The sequence below is a fragment of the Callorhinus ursinus genome, unplaced genomic scaffold (genome assembly GCF_003265705.2).
Source record: "Callorhinus ursinus isolate GAN/ISIS: 27379988/994484 unplaced genomic scaffold, GSC_fseal_2.0 scaffold9, whole genome shotgun sequence".
In the NCBI taxonomy this organism is placed as follows: Eukaryota; Metazoa; Chordata; class Mammalia; order Carnivora; family Otariidae; genus Callorhinus; species Callorhinus ursinus.
The window spans coordinates 50,629,847-50,648,168 of NW_027397071.1; the positions used below are offsets into that span (position 1 = coordinate 50,629,847).

General features: G+C 39.6%; 1 protein-coding gene and 1 long non-coding RNA gene across 6 annotated transcripts in view; one reads left to right on the plus strand and one right to left on the minus strand.

The window, feature by feature from the left end:
* The window catches only part of ATG4C (autophagy related 4C cysteine peptidase), a 93,024-nt gene extending 82,884 nt beyond the window's left edge, over window positions 1–10,140 (minus strand). For 3 of the 5 annotated variants that reach the window (XM_025871756.2, XM_025871755.2, XM_073896625.1), the window contains exon 1: window positions 10,014–10,140. The gene's annotated coding sequence lies outside the window, so the exon portion shown is untranslated. Of the gene's footprint in view, window positions 1–9,967 lie in introns of all 5 variants that reach the window. The other 2 variants (XM_025871754.2, XM_073896626.1) reach the window with 1 other exon arrangement.
* LOC141373434 (uncharacterized) overlaps window positions 1–18,322 on the plus strand; it is a 207,923-nt gene that overhangs the window by 158,849 nt on the left and 30,752 nt on the right. The gene's annotated exons all lie outside the window — the stretch shown is intronic.

The following is an 18,322-nucleotide window of genomic DNA, read 5'->3' on the forward strand; positions in this document are numbered from 1 at the left end:
GTTACTTTTGTAAGGTACTATGGGAGATACAATGAGCCATGAAACCCAGTTCCTGTCCCCATAAAATTTACATTCTAGGGATGCTGAGTCGGTTAAGTGTCTGCCTTCAGCTCAGGTCATGATCCCAGGGTTACGGGATCAAGTCCCACATCAGGCTCCTTGCTCAGCAGGGAGCCTGCTCCTCCGTCTGCCTGCCGCTCACCCTGCTTGTGCTCTTTCTCTCTCTGATAAATAAATAAATAAATAAATAAATAAATAAATAAATAAATAAATAAATAAATAAATAAAATTTACATTCTAGGGACGCTGAGTCGGTTAAGCGTCTGCCTTCGGCTCAGGTCATGATCCCAGGGTCCTGGGATCGAGCCCCACATCGGGCTCCTGGCTCAGCAGGGAGCCTGCTTCTCCCTCTGCCTCTCTCCCTGCTCATGCTCTCTCTCTCTCTGTGTCTCTCTCTCTCTCTCTGTATCTCTGTGTCTCAAATGAATATAACTAACCAGAACTTAAGATGTAGGGCGCCTGTGTGGCTCAGTCGGTTAAGCGACTGCCTTCGGCTCAGGTCATGATCCTGGTGTCCCGGGATCGAGTCCTGCATCGGGCTCCCGGCTTGGCGGGGAGTCTGCTTCTCCCTCTGACCCTCCCCCCTCTCATGTGCGCGCTCTCTCTCTCTCTCTTTCATTCTCAGTCTCTCAAAATAAATAAATAAATCTTTAAAAAAAAAAAAGAACTTAAGATGTAATATGGGTATGTCCCACAGTAGAAATATAAAATGTTACAATTATTGAGAAATATTTTTCCCCTTTCCAATGAGAATATTCACACAAGAAAAATATCACACACAGTCACAAATGGGATTCTTCAAATACAAAGACCAAGGACACACAAATAATATAAATCTTACTATTTTGGGGTATAAATAAGGATAACACTAGCCATATTTCTTAGGAAGGAGTTAAAGTACCCTCAACAATTATGTCTATTGTTAAAGATTAACGCTTGAATTGTATCATCAGTCAAAAGAGCATTGTTTGAAATGTTCACAAACACAACTGTTTTGGCTTACAAATGGAACTGTTTGATGTCATTTTCCCATTTCTAATTTTAAACAATTGTATATCAATTTGAAAATAAAGCTAAGCGTTTAAAACTTTACAAAGATAAAAAAATGCATATTTTCTACCTGATATAACTGTTCTAGAGTTCCCTATAACAATATACATATTATGATAAAGTTTTAAGTTATTATGGCTACTTTAGTCATTTTACCAGATAACTTATTTTACAGAAAGAGTCTATTAAAATGTAGTTTAGTAGGAACTTTATATTTTAAGCTGATAACATCGCACAGAAAATATAATACAAATAACTGTGAACACATAATTTGACTATAGGTCTTTAGCAGGATATAGTCTAAGGACATCAAATGGCAAAGAAATCTTTAATTGGTAAATCTGTTGTTGGAAAGAGTATCAGTATAGTAACATCAAAACTATCTTAAGTGTTTTACAGGAGATTAGATGAGTAAATATACTGATATGGTTTTGAATCAGAATTCTCCCTGTAGGAAAAAGGAGATACAAATATGAACTGCCAGAAGGTGAAGATGAATTTTGTGGTTCTGAATTTGAATTGAAGGTATCCTCTAAGTGTGTGTGTGTGTGTGTGTGCATGTGTGTATCCATTTAAAGGACCTAAAAGCAATGATACTCCAGTAGCAATGAGTATATTCAATGCCCAAATCTTGGTTTCTAAGTACCATTTGCAACTAAATTGAACCAGGACTCCATGGTAGAATGACTAATCCAGGTATAAGCAGGGAATATACAAGGTAAGCCTAGAACGTCTTATTGTACAAAAAAATAATAATGTGCCCAAATACCAAGGTGAACGTATGCAAAGGCCACAGCAACTGGCTTGAATTTGACTAATCAAATTTGAGATAATTTAATCATCAAAAAAGAATAATGGTGGGGCACGTGGCTGACTTAGTTGGTGGAGCATAAGACTCTTGATCTCATGGGGCGGCTGGGTGGTTCAGTCGTTAGGCATCTGCCTTCGGCTCAGGTCATGATCCCAGGGTCCTCGGATCGAGCCCTGCATCGGGCTCCCCGCTCTGCGGCCAGCCTGCTTCTCCCTCTCCCATTCCCCCTGCTTGTGTTCCTGCTCTCGCTGTCTCTCTCTCTCTGTCAAATAAATAAAATCTTTAAAAAAAAAAAAAAGACTCTTGATCTCAGGGTCATGAGTTCAAGCCTCACAGTGGGCGTGGAGCCTACTTCAAAAAAAAAAAAAAACAAGGGGCGTCTGGGTGGCTCAGTCAGTTAAGCATCTGCCTTCAGCTCGGGTCATGATCCCAGGGTCCTGGAACTGAGTCCTGCATTGGGCTCCCTGCTCCGCTGGAAGCCTGCTCCTCCCTTTACCAGTCCCCCTGCTTGTGTTCCCTCTCTCGCTATGTCTCTGTCAAATAAATAAATAAAATCTTTAAAAAAAATAAATAAATCTTAGAAGAGGAAGAAGAATGGTAACAGATTTATAACCAATAAAAAAAAATTTTTTTAAAGAATTCTTGAGTACAGGGCACCTGGGTGGTTCAGTCGTTAAGCGTCTGCCTTCGGCTCAGGTCATGATCCCAGGGTCCTGGGATCGAGTCCCACATCGGGCTCCCTGCTCAGGGGGAAACCTGCTTCTCCCTCTCCCACTGCTTATGTTCCTGCTCTCACTATCTCTGTCTCTGTCAAATAAATAAATAAAATCTTTTTAAAAAATTAAAAAAAAAGAATTCTTGGGTACATAGTGATACTAAAATAATAGAAGAGAGGAGGAATAGCTGTTCTTTAGAGAAGATAGTCAAGAAACATGTAGGATTGAGAGAACTGGAAAACCACTATCTGGCAACCACCAATGCAATGATTGATTCAGGTAAGGAAGATCCATGGCTACTAAAACCAAGGACAGAAAAAAAAATTGTTGGAAAACAGAATATCCAACAATCTCAAAGTATTACCTCCATAGATTATTAAGTTCAAAAGGGAAAAGATAACATTAGGATGTAGAAATCTGGCTAACCTAAATGACTGATCTTAACATTACCAATAATGGGACAAACTGCCATTATTTTCTTCCTGAAATGGTGAAATGGAAAGTTTACAATATCTCCTATGTAACAGTCTTAAAAAAAATATTTAACCTGAAATTGTGGGGAAACAATCAGATAAATTCATTTTGTGAGGCATTCTACAAAACAAAATGGCCTGGACTCTTCAACAAAACTGTCAGTCTTGAAAGACCAAAAAACAAAAAACACAAAAAAAGGAAGGAGGAAAAAGAAAAGGTGGGAATTGCTCTAGATAAAAGAAAACAGGCATAACAACTAAGAAAATTCATAATCTCTGATTGGATTTTTTTTTTTAGAGATTTATTTATTATTTATTTGAGAGCGAGAGTACAAGTGGGGGGGGCAGAGTCTCCCTCTGGAGACAGGCAGACGCTGCACTGAACACAGAGCCCGATGTGGGGCTCAAGCCCAGGGCCCTGAGATCATGACCTGAGCAGAAATCAAGAGCTGGAAGCTTAACCGAGTGAGCCACCCAGGTGTCCCAATTGGAAGTATTTTTTAAGTATTTTTTTAAAGCTATAAGGGACATTACTGATAAACATCTGGGTAAATTCAAATTTTTTAATACAGCCTATACATTAGATAGTATTATCAATCAGAGTTAAATTACTTGGGTGTGCACACAGCATTACAGCTATGTAGGTGAATGTCCCGATTCATAGGAGATATATGATGAAGAACTTAGGAGGGAAGTGTCAGGATGACTCCACCTTAGTTTCCAATGGTTCAGCAAGAAAAAGAAAGCATGCGATGTGTGTGTATTTAGAGAGAGAGAAAGCAAAATGAGGTATAATGTTAACAACTACTGAATCTAAATAAAAGATATACAGGTACTCGCTGTACTACTCTTTCAGTTTTTTTATAGGTTTGAAACTTTCTTTTTTTTTGAAGATATTATTTATTTTTATTTTTTTTTCAAGAGAGAGTGAGTGAGAGAGCGTGCACAAGTTGGGGGGAGGGGCAGAATGAGAAGCAGGCTCCCCACTGAGCAGGGACTCAGATCCCAGGACACCAGGATCGTGACCTAAGCTGAAGGCAGACGTTTAACTGACAGCCACCGAGGTGCCCTAGGTTTGAAACTTTCAAAAGAAAAATGTTGGGAGAAAAAAGTAGGGTGGAAATTAAATTGACTGATTGGACTTTATTAAGTCTAACTACTTTTTTATCCTTTCCATAAGCACTAAAAGCAAGTATGAGGTTCAGAAAGGTTTGGCTAAAAATAAAAGTAATAATCCTAACAAATAATAAGTATTACAAACCAAGCCACCATTAGTTTCCTATTATAGCTGTAGACGAAACATAATCTCTGATGAAAATACTTAAAAGAGGACATGTGTTAACTCATCTAGGACAATTATGAATCAGCAAAACTATCTTACATAATATTTACTCCAAATCCAAATATGACTAACCAAGCAAATTTTTCTCCAATTGAGATCTTTTAGTTCTAAAGATCTCTATAATGAAGATGTTGTTACAGACACACAGATAATTTCAGACCGCGTATCTATAACAATAATAAACACAAACTCTATACCAGGAATTTTGTTAACTTATGCACATGTCATCTCATTTAATCCTTACAGCAACTCTATAATGCAGATACTATTATTATCCTCATTTTATAGATTAAGGGGAAAAAAGGCTTGGAAAGACTAAATAACTTCTACAAGGTCATATTGCTAGTAAATAGCAAAACACACCTTGAATCTAGGCAGTCTGACTCCAGAGGCCATGCTCTCTGCTCTACACATTCTACTGCTTTACTACGAAACATAAAATTTAAAAAATAAACTGACTGTATTGATTCAACATCTATCAAAAGTTACACAAAGGATGGGGCGCCTGGGTGGCTCAGGCGGTTAAGCGCCTGCCTTCGGCTCAGGTCATGATCCCAGAGTCCTGGGATCGAGCCCCGCATCGGGCTCCCTGCTCAGCAGAGAGCCTGCTTCTTCCTCTCCCTCTGCCTGCTGTTCTGCCTACTTGTGCGTGCTCTCTCTCTCTGTCAAATAAATAAAATAAAATCTTTAAAAAATAAATAAATAAATAAATTTGTACTTTCCTAAAAAAAAAAAAAGTTACACAAAGGAGACATTTCAAGGAAAAATCAAGAGCATGTCTTTCTTCCCTAATACACATTTAAATTTACATATACACTAACTGAATGAAGTTAGAATTTAACCAGATGCCCAGTTTATTGCCCATAATCCCATGTGAAAATAAAGATCATATACCTATTCATATATATGGTTGAATATGTTACATATAAATTCAGAACAAATACCAACATATTTCCAAATACTTTCATCTAGAACTTTATCCCTGCTCACTCAAGAAAAAATAAAAAACACTGAAAAAATTTGTTTCAGGTACACCATTCAAGTATACTTAATTCAAACAATGACATAAAAGAAAAAAATAAGAAATTAGCCTTGAAAACTGATGCCACCATAAAAAAATATTAACAAACAAACCATGTCCCCCCAAACCTGGTCTCTTACAGTGTTCTCTCAATGAAGTGTACCACTATCCATCCAGTTACATAAGCCAAAAAGCTAGGCACCACCTTCCTCTCCCTCATTCCTCACATCCAGTCTATCACCTCGTTCCACCTCCTAAATATCTCTAAATCTACTCACTTCGATCTTCACCACCATCTCGCCCAGGATATTATCATCTTCTCCTCTGACCTCTCCCCATCCACACTGCTGTCCCTCTTGTAAACAGTTTTTCCTCTGTATAACATCAAGTCCTTTCTCATAGCACTTAAAATAACTGGGAACTTTAAATTTCTTTCAACATTTGATTTATGTCTGCCTCCCCAGTTATACAATATGTTCTATGAGGGTAGAAATTGTATTTCCTCACCATTTCACCATTGTGACCTAGGAGACTGCCCAGTTAATAAATAAATGCTAAATGATTGAATGCATGTCAAAGACTGCAAGTTTATTTATAAACAGAAAGAAATCGTTATAAGGTCCACCAACCATAAGGAGTACTTTATTTCATCATTTCTAAATCATATATTTACATTTTAACTCTGAAAATAAATACATCTTATAGTTGATGATCTTTGTTACATTGGCAATATTTTTTTCTTTCATACTGGTTCATAAAACAAAGGTGCATCTTGGAATTTTTTTTTTAAATCTCATGATTTGATGAAATAAGTAAATCAATAACACACCTGGTCCACTCAGTTCAAACTTGGTAATCTAGCCTCCCTTTCTCCTTTGGCCACCACACTACTCCCAACACTGAATATTAACAGAACCTACCGGTTCTTTCACCAACAGCTATCAAATCTATTCCTTTCTCCCAGTCCCACTAAAATAACACTAGATCTACCTAATTCCTCCTTGCTACATCTCTGAACTCTTGTCATAGCTTCATTCATTTAAACATTTGTTTCAAATTCAACCAAAACTGTGCACTTGTGTGTGCAAGGAACTAAAGATACAAAGCAGTCCAGTTATCTGTCCCTCCCTCTCTTTTCTCTCCCCTACAATTCAGAATTTTCTTCTTTTTAGGCGTCAAGCTAGAATCACTTTCCTCCCAGTTTCTACCTACCAGATCTAGTCACTACTTTAGTTCTAGATTAAATCTCATCTTCTTCATTAAATCATTCCTAGTTCATCTCTCTTTTCAACTTTAACATTCTAAAACACATAAAATCTAATACAGCATATTGGTTGTACTTGTTGCTTCTTGAAGGCAAGGTTTACATCCCCCCACACATTCTGCTAATAGCGTAAGCTCCCCAAGAGCAGGGACTTTTGTCTCTTTTGTTCACTGTTATATCTCCAGCAACAGATAACATATATCATGTACCAAATAACAGCTGCTTCAAAAGGTACTTATTGAATTAATGTCCCTTATATATTCCAGGATAGAGAACACATCTTTGCAGCTGTGGTATAGTGGGAAGAGTCAAAATGAACTGGACTAACTAAAGGACTTGAACTGTTTGAGCTTCAGTTTCTTCATCTGCTAAACGTAAACAATGTTCACCAGCTCACTGAGCTGTTACATTGATTCAATGCAATAATGCTTTAACAGCATCCAGTACAGAGCTGAGGAAAAGAGGATGCTCTCAAGAAATGTTTTGATGATTTGTCTTTTCTTTTCTTTTTTTTTTTAAGATTTTATTTATTTGAGAGAGAGCACAAGCAGGGGGAGCAGTAGAGGGAGAGGGATAAGCAGACTCCCCGCCGAACAGGGAGCCCGATGCGGGGCTCGATCGCAGGACCCCAGGATCATGACCTGAGCCAAAGGCAGATGCTTAACGACTGAGCCACCCAGGTGCCCTTGATGATTTTTCTGACAATAGTTAAATAGCAAGACATATTCAATAAATGCTTACAAAATGAATAAAATCTCAGGAAAAATTTCAAAAGTTTGCATAATACCTAGACTCTTATCGTTTATCCAATCAAGAATTCTATGAGTGAATTAAATCTGAAATATAGGGGCGTCTGGGTGGCTCAGTCATTGGGCGTCTGCCTTCGGCTCAGGTCATGATCCTGGGGTCCTGGGATGGAACCCCACATCGGGCTCCCTGCTCCGCGGGAGGCCTGCTTCTCCCTCTCCCACTCCCCCTGCTTGTGTTCCCTCTCTCACTCTCTCTCTCTCTCTGTCAAATAAATAAATGAAATCTTTTAAAAATAAATAAATAAATAAATAAATCTGAAATACATATTCAGCTCCAAATCATAAGCATGGCTGAAAACATTTCTGACTAATTAAGAATAATTCCAATTTGACAGGGTACAGGTATTTATATTTTACTGACATGTATAGATTATATTTCATTGCTTAAAGAAGAACGAAAGTTTTACTATTAGGATTTCCATAGTGCAATAATCAGAATAAAAGAAAAACTGCAAACTTATTTGAGTTACACAGTCCCCATAAAGCCAGGAAGTACAAAAATTTCTGTCTTGGGGCGCCTGGGTGGCTCAGTTGGTTGAGCGACTGCCTTCCGCTCAGGTCATGATCCTGGAATCCCGGGATCGAGTCCCACATCGGACTCCCTGCTCAGCGGCGAGTCGGCTTCTCCCTCTGACCCTCTTCCCTCTCGTGCTCTCTATCTCTCATTCTCTCTCTCTCAAATAAATAAAATCTTAAAAAAAAAAAATTTCTGTCTACAAAATACCAGTGAATAGTATACAAAGCTGTTTTACCACCTGTATCAAAATATAGAAAAATACACTATGGGGCGCCTGGGTGGCTCAGTCAGTTAAGTGTCGCTTTCAGCTCAGGTCATGATCCCAGGATCCTGGGATCAAGCCCCACATTATGCTTCCTGCTGGGCGGGGAGCCTGCTTTTCCCCTCTCCCCCATGCTTGTGCTCTCTCTCACTATCATCTCTCTCTCTCCCTCTCAAATAAATTTTTTTAAATATTTTATTTATTTATTTGATAGAGATAGGCACAGCGAGAGAGGGAACACAAGCAGGGGGAGTGGGAGAGGGAGAAGCAAGCTTCCCGCCGAGCAGGGAGCCTGGTGCAGGGCTCAATCCCAGGACCCTGGGATCATGACCCGAGCGGATGGCAGACGCTTAACGACTGAGCCACCCAGGCGTCCCTAAATAAATAAAATCTTTAAAATATATATACCACAAATAATTACAACAAATAAATTTTTCAACATATTTGCATTCCATTTTACAGAAAAAGAGCATTAGTTAAATGGTTTTTAAACTTTTTTTACTCCGTTATACAATTCCTTATATTGGCTAATTTTTAACTTTAAACCGTTCCCAAAATTTTACAGATAATGAACTGATAATTCAATATAGCATCAGATTATTGTACCAATTAGAAACTCTTCCTTGTTCAGTAAAGAAGCTTTATTAATTTGTAAACTGGAACATACATAGATTTTACCTTTCAAAGCTTTTCCAATCCCTCTGGGTACTTTCAATGACTCCTAATCTAATTACAGATCATAAGCAAGCAAGAAGGAAAGGGCATTCCCTTGTGTCTATCTGCTATTAACTGACACAAAATCATTGCAAATTCCACAGGGGGCATATGTCCCTACTAAGAACAGAGGGGGGAAATATCCTACCTAAGTAATTCAGATACAAAGAGCTGTAGGACAAGGTATTCTCCTCTAACTATAGAGTAGCAGCAAATCCCTTGTGGGAAAATAATCAACACAAAACGAAAACGGAAGCCAAAGAAATCTTAAAGAAATAGAAACCCTATAAGCAGAGGTATGCCGAGTTGACCACTGACGAATCTCAGATTCACCAGTCATCCTAAGAACGTATTCGAACTTCCAACCTCTAAAGCCCTTAGATGGGACGGAGGTGGAAGCGTTGAGGATGAGTGAGAACCAGATAAAGGGAGTGGACGTTAATGTCTGGATGGAAAGGCATTAAGATATTCAGGCGAGTGTGTTAAGGTCTGCATAAGTAACAAAGGCCAAAAAGGAGGAAAGGTATTAGGAATGAGAAGACTGAGACCTTCAGAATCTAATTTTTGGTTTTGATTTTCATTTCTCTCTCTCTTTTTTTTTAATGGGAAAAAGTTAAACGGATGCGATAGCTTAGGGGACAAGAGGTCGTATCTGGAATACCAAGAAAAGCTACAAGGAGAGGGGAACAGCTGCCTACAGGAAGGCTTACGGTTTGTTAGGTTTGGAGCCCAGAAGGGCCAGGGGTCAGAAGACAAATCACACTAGAAAGTAGATGAGGGAGGCGCCAAAATCCTCAAAGAGAGCCTAAACAGTTGGCCACAGGATCTCCACAGAGGGCAGTGTCCCCCAAAAACCCGGTCATTTGGGGACCAGAAACACTAAGTCCCAACCTTCTCCTGACTCCGCTAGGCTCAAATCGCCCCTCACCGAAATAGAACTGGAGAAGTGTAAAAAATGTGCAGGAGCCACCAACCCGGGAAATGTTCCAGCTCTAGCAGCAGCCGCCCCAAAAGCAGCCAGTACACACGCAGACGCTCCGACCTCAGCGCCGCAGCCACAGACACTCGAGCTCCCCGGCCACCGTAGTAAGAGGAAAGGCCTCCCCCTTCGAACCCAGTAGGTCAGCCACTTCCGGGGCACTAAATCCTTTTGATTAGTCGTAGCAACACGAACAGCCCGCAGAGCCATGCTCCACTTCATCCTTTTTCCCCACTGTTCGCCACCCCAGCCCCTAGGTCACCAATACGGCAAAGCGCAGAGCCAAGGAAAAGTATCTATCTGTAATTGGTGTCTCTGATAGACAGTCCACGTTACGCGTGCTTTGAGTTCCCGCGGGACAATTGGACTTCAACTCCCAGCGTGCCACGCCACGCCACGCCCTCTCCTTTGGCACCAGAACTACAAGACCCGGTAGGCACTGCGCCCCCTCGTTCTTTGCTCTCCTCCTGACAGCCGCAGACCCGAGGTGTGATTTCGGAGGAGTCACTAAATTCCTTAGAAAATGTAGACCCACATTGATAAAAATGCCGCTATTCTGTGCTTTCCTGTTGTGAAGGTTCTCTAAGCCAAGCTATAGTTGAGACTGTAGGTAAATACTTATAAAATTTTAAGGAATGTGTGCGTTTTCCACATTCCGATTTTTTTCAAGGATTGAAACTCAGGACAGTATAAACGCTTTTTATGAAATGGAAATTTTTATCCACACTCATAAAAGGAGTATGATACTAAATTATTGCAAAGTGTAATCCTAGGTCGTTTTGCAGTACTGAAAGATTGTGTTGGAACAAGGACTGCCACACATGCTCCTGAATTGCATAAGAAATCATAGTAAGAGCAGGGAGTGAAAAAATAAGTCTGTACTGCCGGACTGTGCGCGCACATGGCAAAGGAAATCTTTCAGAATGCCGAGTTGAAAGTTCAAAATTAAATTTTAAAATGTTTTTCACTCTTTTAACGTGTTAATGGTTTGGATTATTTTCTTTATAACTGGGACTATTTATTTTCTATTATGTGGTAAGGCAACCAAGTAACCAATCACACAAAGGATATAGCAAGATCATAAATGTAACATTTATTAGAGTGAACAAAACAAAATAACTGTTTTCTTGCCTCATTAAATAGCCTGTGATTCCATATTTTAAAATACAGAACTTTGTTTTGATTTCTTAGGACAGATAGCATGTATCAAACAAGCTGTCTAGATGCCTTTGTGTTACTTTCATAAAGATTTAGATTACCAAGAATGAATATATATTTTTTAATCTTATTTATTTATTTGACAGAGAGAGACACAGCGAGAGAGGGAACACAAGCAGAGGGAGTGGGAGAGGGAGAAGCAGGCTTCCCGTGGAACAGGGAGCCTGATGTGGGGCTTGATCCTAGGACCCTGGGATCATGACCTGAGCAGAAGTCACAGAGGGAAACTGTATTCTATAACATTGACAAGGCATCCACTGCTGTACAAACTGCTTTCCAACTACAGTGTGCTAAATTATGCAGCACTAGCGAGTAAATATTTAAAATCTATGATCACAGAAAACAATCTGCTGCTTTCCATACTCATGCAGCAACAATATGAATGCAGTAAGAGAAACCTTTCCATTGGAATGATTAGAGGTAATGATAAACTATAATTAGGTTATCTGTTATTCATAACTGTTTGCAGTAAATAAATACATAATTGCATCCACTTATTAAAGATGTTATTAAGGAAGCTTTTAAAATATGCTAAATAATTGATATGCATATTCTAAAGTAATTTCAATGATCAATTGTGTAAATGAACATGGAAGAGGGTTTAAAGAGTACATAATTTATGTAACAGACTTTAGGTTTTAAAAGGAGATTCTTGGCAGCTGCAATACTCAGCAATATTCTCTCCTCATTTTTAAATGTCTTTGACTTTCCAATTCAGCCAATTGCCAAGCACAGGAGAGTTAAAACTGGACAAGATATTCATTTCAGTTCAACAAATACACAGTTAGTGCTGCTAAGGACAAAGCACTTTGTTTAACCACTACAGTCTATTTCTGAAGCACAGAGAGTTTTGATAGTTGGGAAAGATTTAAAAGGGAATTGATCAGAGAGCCTTATCAGAATAGAAAACGGAAAGTAAAATATATGTAACATAATCTACTAATAATCACTTATGCATTTGATTAATTGGAACTCTATACTAGCTAATATACCTTCTAAGAGGCAGGAGCCACATCTTAAATATTTGTGTCCCTCTCAGCTCTAACACAGTACTTAGTTCAGAGTAGCTTGCTCTCCATAAGTGTTTGTGGGAGTTCAGAGTGATGTCTGAAGCCCTGACACTCCCTTCTTATTCACACTATGTAGTTTTTTTTTTTAATATTTAGTTAATTTATTTATTTGACAGAGAGAGGGAACACAAGCAGGGGGAGTGGCAGAGGGAGAAGCAGGCTTCCCGCAGAGCAGGGGGCCCGATGCGGGGCTCTATCCCAGGACCCTGGGATCATGACCTGAGCCGAAGGCAGATGCTTAACGACTGAGCCACCCAGGTGCCACCATACTATGTAGTTTTAATATAAGCTATTTTTAACATCCAAGCTTCATTTTCTTAATTAGTAATTCAGATTATATAATAAAACAGGTATTAAAACCAGAATATTTCATTAATCAGAATGCACTCAAAAACATGAAAGAACATTTATTGCTCTGTGTGTGTGTGTGTGTGTGTGTGTGTAACACAACATTTATTTTAAGTGTCAAGACCTTTCTAAAATGTCATCATAGGGGCGCCTGGGTGGCTCAGTCATTAAGCGTCTGCCTTCAGCTCAGATCATGATCCCAGGGTCCTGGGATCGAGCCCCACATAGGGCTCCCTGCTCAGCGGGAAGCCTGCTTCTCCCTCTCCCACTCCCCCTACTTGTGTTTCCTCTCTCGCTGTCTCTCTCTCTGTGTCAAAAAAATAAATAAAATCTTTTAAAAAATAAAAAATAAAATGTCATCATATCCCAGGCATATACTTTGAAACCATACCAGCCATCCTAGTAACATTGATTGTGATACAACTCAAGATTTTTTTAGTAAACTTTTAATCCTTAACTTCTACCAAGTGTACTTTATCCATTTCTCTTCCAAACCCAAGGAGAGATGAAAGGTCTTTTTAACAAGTAAATGTGTAACATGAATCCCTGATCAAGAATATTATCTTGAGATAAATAGAGCTCAGCCCTTGATGAGAACAATAACTTATAGGCCTTCAAAAGCTAAAAAAAATATATTTTGAGGAAAACTTAAAACCTTTCCTCCTTTCCAAGTGACCTTATTTCCATCACCTCTCCTACATCTTCAATCTCTTTTTATTTCTCCACTGCCCTCTGTACCTCAACCTAGCTACAGAATCCCATAATTTTGAAAGTGAGTTCAGTGGATTCAGCTTCCCTCCTAAATGCAATATTACTCCATCCTCCTTTTCATTACATAGCCACATTCAGCAAGTGCTGCAAAGTAAACCTTAGTCTTGAAATGCCGCGCACAATCTGGCCACAGCTTATATCTACCAAATACCCAGCACTGTGCTAAATCCTGGAAATATGAAGAGAATTCAGATAGGAAAATTATGGTCCCACAATACAGTGTGATAAACATTATAATAGAGGTATGGACAAGGTATTAAGAGAACAAGGAGTGTCATTTACTCTCAAATTGAGGGACCTTAGAGGAGAAAGTCCTGAGATAACTTAAATGACAAAAATAATTCACCAGCTGCAGAAGAGGGAGGCTCAACCAATGTAGAATAACTCATAAATTCATTACAGCTGGAACATGAGAGTGAGGGAGTGGTAGGATACAAAGCTGGAAAGATAGACTGGGGCTATTTTCTACAGGGGTCTTGTGTACTATGTTAAGAATCTTAGACTTTGGGCACCTGGGTGGCTCAGTTGGTTAAGCGACTGCCTTCGGCTCAGGTCATGATCCTGGAGTCCCGGGATTGAGTCCCGCATCGGGCTCCCTGCTCGGCAGGGAGTCTGCTTCTCCCTCTGACCCTCCCCCCTCTCATGCTCTCTCTCTCTATCTCATTCTCTCTCTAAAATAAATAAATAAAATCTTTAGAAAAAAAAGAATCTTGGACTTTAACCGGGTTATATAGGGAACCATTTAGGGAATGACATAATTAGATTGCATTTTAGGCTGCAGTGTTATGGAGAATGTCTTGGGCTGAAAAGAACAGTTAAGATAATTGTTTTCAAAATTCATATTAAAAAATGGGAAATCTGAAGTAAATAGTGATTTAAAAAAAACAAAAGAATTGGTCAGAGTTATTAAGATAATAGAATCAAGAGGAGGTATGAGGGGGAGAAGGAATCAAGAAGGACCCCCAGGTTTCTGCTTTTCCAACTTCCATATGTTGAGTTAGGAATGGTTGGGGCACCTGGCTGGCTCACTCAGAAGAACTTGCGGCCCTTGATCTCAGAGTTGTGAGTCTGAGCCCCAAACTGGGTGCAGAAATTACTTGAAAATAAAATTTTTTCTTTTTTAATCTAAAAAAAAAAAAGCAATGCTTAAAGAATTGCCAGATGGCTGTATCCAGGAGGCAGTTAGATATGAAGCTTAAGAGAAAGATTTGAGCTCAACGTATACCTTTGGGAGTTATCAACTTTAGATGATGGTTGAAAAAATGGGCATGGATAAGATTTTTTTGTTTGAAGAATTTATTTATTTATTTGTCAGAGAGAAAGAGAGAGAGGGTGAGCGACAGGCAGAGGGAGAAGCAGGCTCCCCACTGAGCAAGGAGCCCAATGCAGGACCTGATCCCAAGACCCTGGGATCATGACCTGAGCCAAAAGCAGATGCCCAACCGACTGAGCCACCAGGTGTCTTTGGGCATGGATAAGATTGTGAGCTAGGAAGATAGGGATGTAAGCTCATAACCCAGGAATGAGGCAAGGTAGAGAATTGTATATACAAATGTCTCAAAATCCTTCATGGGACAGGATTTTTACATAAAGGCAGAGGATTACAGAATGAAGAGAGAGCTGAACTCATCTCTGAACCTGGTGTGCATGAATAAATGAGAACAAAAAGACAAAAACAAAAACACGTACATTCAAGAAAGTTGCAGAGAGACCGAATCCAGAGAAAAGTCAGCATTCAATAAGACCAGGAGGTGAGGGGCACCTGGATGGCTCAGTCGGTTAAGCATCTGCCTTAGGCTGGGGTCATGATCCCAGGTTCCTGGGATAGAGCCCCAGTTGTCCACGGGCTCCCTGCTCAGCTGCTCAGCAGGGAGTCTGCTTCTCCCTCTCCCTCTGCTGCCCCCCTCCCCTCCCTCTGTGCCCTCCCCACCCCCATCCCTGCCCCTGCTCTCTTTCTCTCAAAAAAATAAATAAAATATTTTTTTTAAAAGTCCAGGAGGGGCGCCTGGGTGGCTCAGTCGTTAAGCATCTGCCTTCAGCTCAGGTCATGATCCCAGGGTCCTGGGATCAAGCCCTGCGTTGGGCTCCCTGCTCTGCAGGAAGCCTGCTTCTCCCTCTCCCGCTCCCCCTGCTTGTGTGCACTCTCTGGCTGTCTTTCTCTCTGTCAAATAAATAAAACCTTAAAAGAAAAAAAAGTCCAGGAAGTGAATTCTGTGAGGAGAATCATGTTGTAGCAAATTAGAGCATGAGAGAAGGAATGGAAAGATTTCTAAGGGAGAAAAGTAGTAAGAGGATTGGGTCAGGGGAAAGGGAAGCACAGGTGAGAGCACAAAAAGAAAGATGATGACCAAGGATGACAGGAATATGAGGTATATTCACCAGCCTCAAGGTTTCAAAGCAGAAATTCTGTATAAATCTGAGGTTCACCCTGTGTGTAGCTTTCAAGACTCTTGGCAGCAGAAGGTGCAACTGACTTGCTTATACTCGCATCCTTGTTTTATAATGGATTCCACATCCTCCTTACAGCCCAGAGCTTCTGGGCAGGGATATTCCTTCCCCAAAGCCTACAAGGCATAAATTATGATTTGCCTAAAGTTTAGACTCTAACCAAACATTGTGGCCCATTTCTTTTGGTTTAGGCATGAACATGTGGCACAATTCCAGGCAATGAGATGTGAAGGAAAATTTGCTAGGGAGCTTCTGGGAAAGGTTTTTGGTAACAAAAAGCAGTTCATGCTGTACACCCTGGTCATAGCAGCATTATTCACAATAGCTAAGGGTGGGAGCAGCCCAAGTGTTCATCAACAAGTAAATGAATAAGCAAAATGTATATAGACACACAATGTAATATTACTCAGCCTTTAAAAAGTAAGAAATTGTGATACATGATACAACATGAATGTACCCTGAGGACATTATACTGAGCGAAATAATCCAGTCACAAAAAGACAAATACTGCGTGGTTCCACCTACATGAGCTATCCAGGGTAGTCACATTCAGAGACAGAAAGTAGTGGTTGCCAGGGGCTGGGGGAGGGGGGGAGTGAAGAATTATTATTTAATGGGTATAGCGTTTCAGTTTTGTAAGATGAAATGAGTTCTAAAGATAGATGGCGGTGATGGCTGCTCCACAATGTGAATGTACTTAATGCTTCTGAACAGTGCACTTAAAAATGGTTAAAATAGTAAATTTTATGTTGTGTATATTTTGCCACAATGAAAAAAAATTGGAGGGAAAAAAAAGCAATACATGCCAAGACCATTTAATGGCAAAAGAATAGTCTCTTCAACAAATAGTGGTGGGACAACTGGATTTCCACATGCAGAAGAATAAATTTGGATTCCTAACCATATGATATTCCCATACCATATTTAAAAATTAACTCAAAATGGATCAAAGATCTAAATATAAAGGTTAAAATAATAAAACTCTTAGAAGAAAAAATACGGGTAAATTTTCATAACCTGGTTTTAGCCATGGCTTCTTAGATGTGACACCAAAGCACAAAAAAGAAAAAAATGGGTAAGTTGGACTTCATCAAAACTTAAAAACTTTCATGCATCAAAGGACACTGTGAAGGAGGTGAAAAGATAATCCACAGAATGGAAAAAATATTTGCAAGCCATTTATCTGATAAAGGTTTAGTATCCAGAATATACGAAGAACTAACAGATGAGAAACAAAAAGACAACAACCCAATTAAAAGATGAGCAAAGGACTTGAATAGATACTTCTCCAATAGATACATACAGATAGTCAATAGCACATGAAAAAATGCTCAACATCACTAATTATATTTTTATGATAAGTAAAATGTGTTTTTTATGTTTAAGCCTATATATGTGTATATATACATATATATACACACACTTAAGAGTAATATATAATGTTCAAAACTGCAAAATCTGGGCGCCTGGGTGGCTCAGTTGGTTAAGCATCCAACTCTTGATTTCGGCTAAGGTCATGAGATCCAGCCCCACATTGGGCTCTGCGTTGAATGTGGAGCCTGCTTAAGATTATCTCTCTCCCAAGACAATTATCGTATGATCTCACTGATATGTGGAATTTAAGAAACAAAACAAGGATTATCTGAAAAGAGAGAAAAAAATAAAACAAGACAAAACCAGAGAGGGAGACAAACTATAAGAGACTCTTAATCATAGGAAAAACGAGGGTTGCTGGAGGGGAGGTGGGGAGAGGGATGGGGTAACCGGGTGATGGACATTAAGGAGGGCGTGTGATGTAATGAGCACTGGGTGCTATATAAGACTGAGGAATCACAGACCTGTACCTCTGAAACCAATGATACATTATATGTTAATTAATTGAAAAAAAATTCTCTCTTTCCCTCTGCCCTTTCCCCCGTTCACACACTCTCTCTCACTCTCTCTCAAAAAAATAAGAAAAAAGAAATTGCAAAATGTTACACCAGTCACTGCATTAGATATGTGTTCTGTATAACAAATTACCCATTTCTTAGTGGTGGTGTTTTTGGTTTTTTAAGTAGGCTCCAGGCCCAATGTGGAGCCCAACATGGGGCTTGAACTCACAACCCTGAGATCAAGACCTGAGCTACGATCAGGAGTTGGACTCTCAACCAACTGAGTCACCTAAGCACCCCCATCTCTTAGTGGTTTTAAAGAACAACATTTATTATTTCACAATTTGGCGGGATTAGGAATCTGGGCATGACTTAGCTGGGTTCTCTGCTTCCTGGTTTCTATCAAGGTTGTAATCAAGGTTATGGCCAAGGTCTGTGGACCCATCTGAAAGCATGACTGGGGAAGAATGTGCTTCCAAGTTCAATCAGTAGTTGTTGACAGGATTCAGTTTTTTGTTGCACTAAAGGCCATAGTTCCTCACTGGCTATTGGTCATAGCCACTCTCATTTCTTTG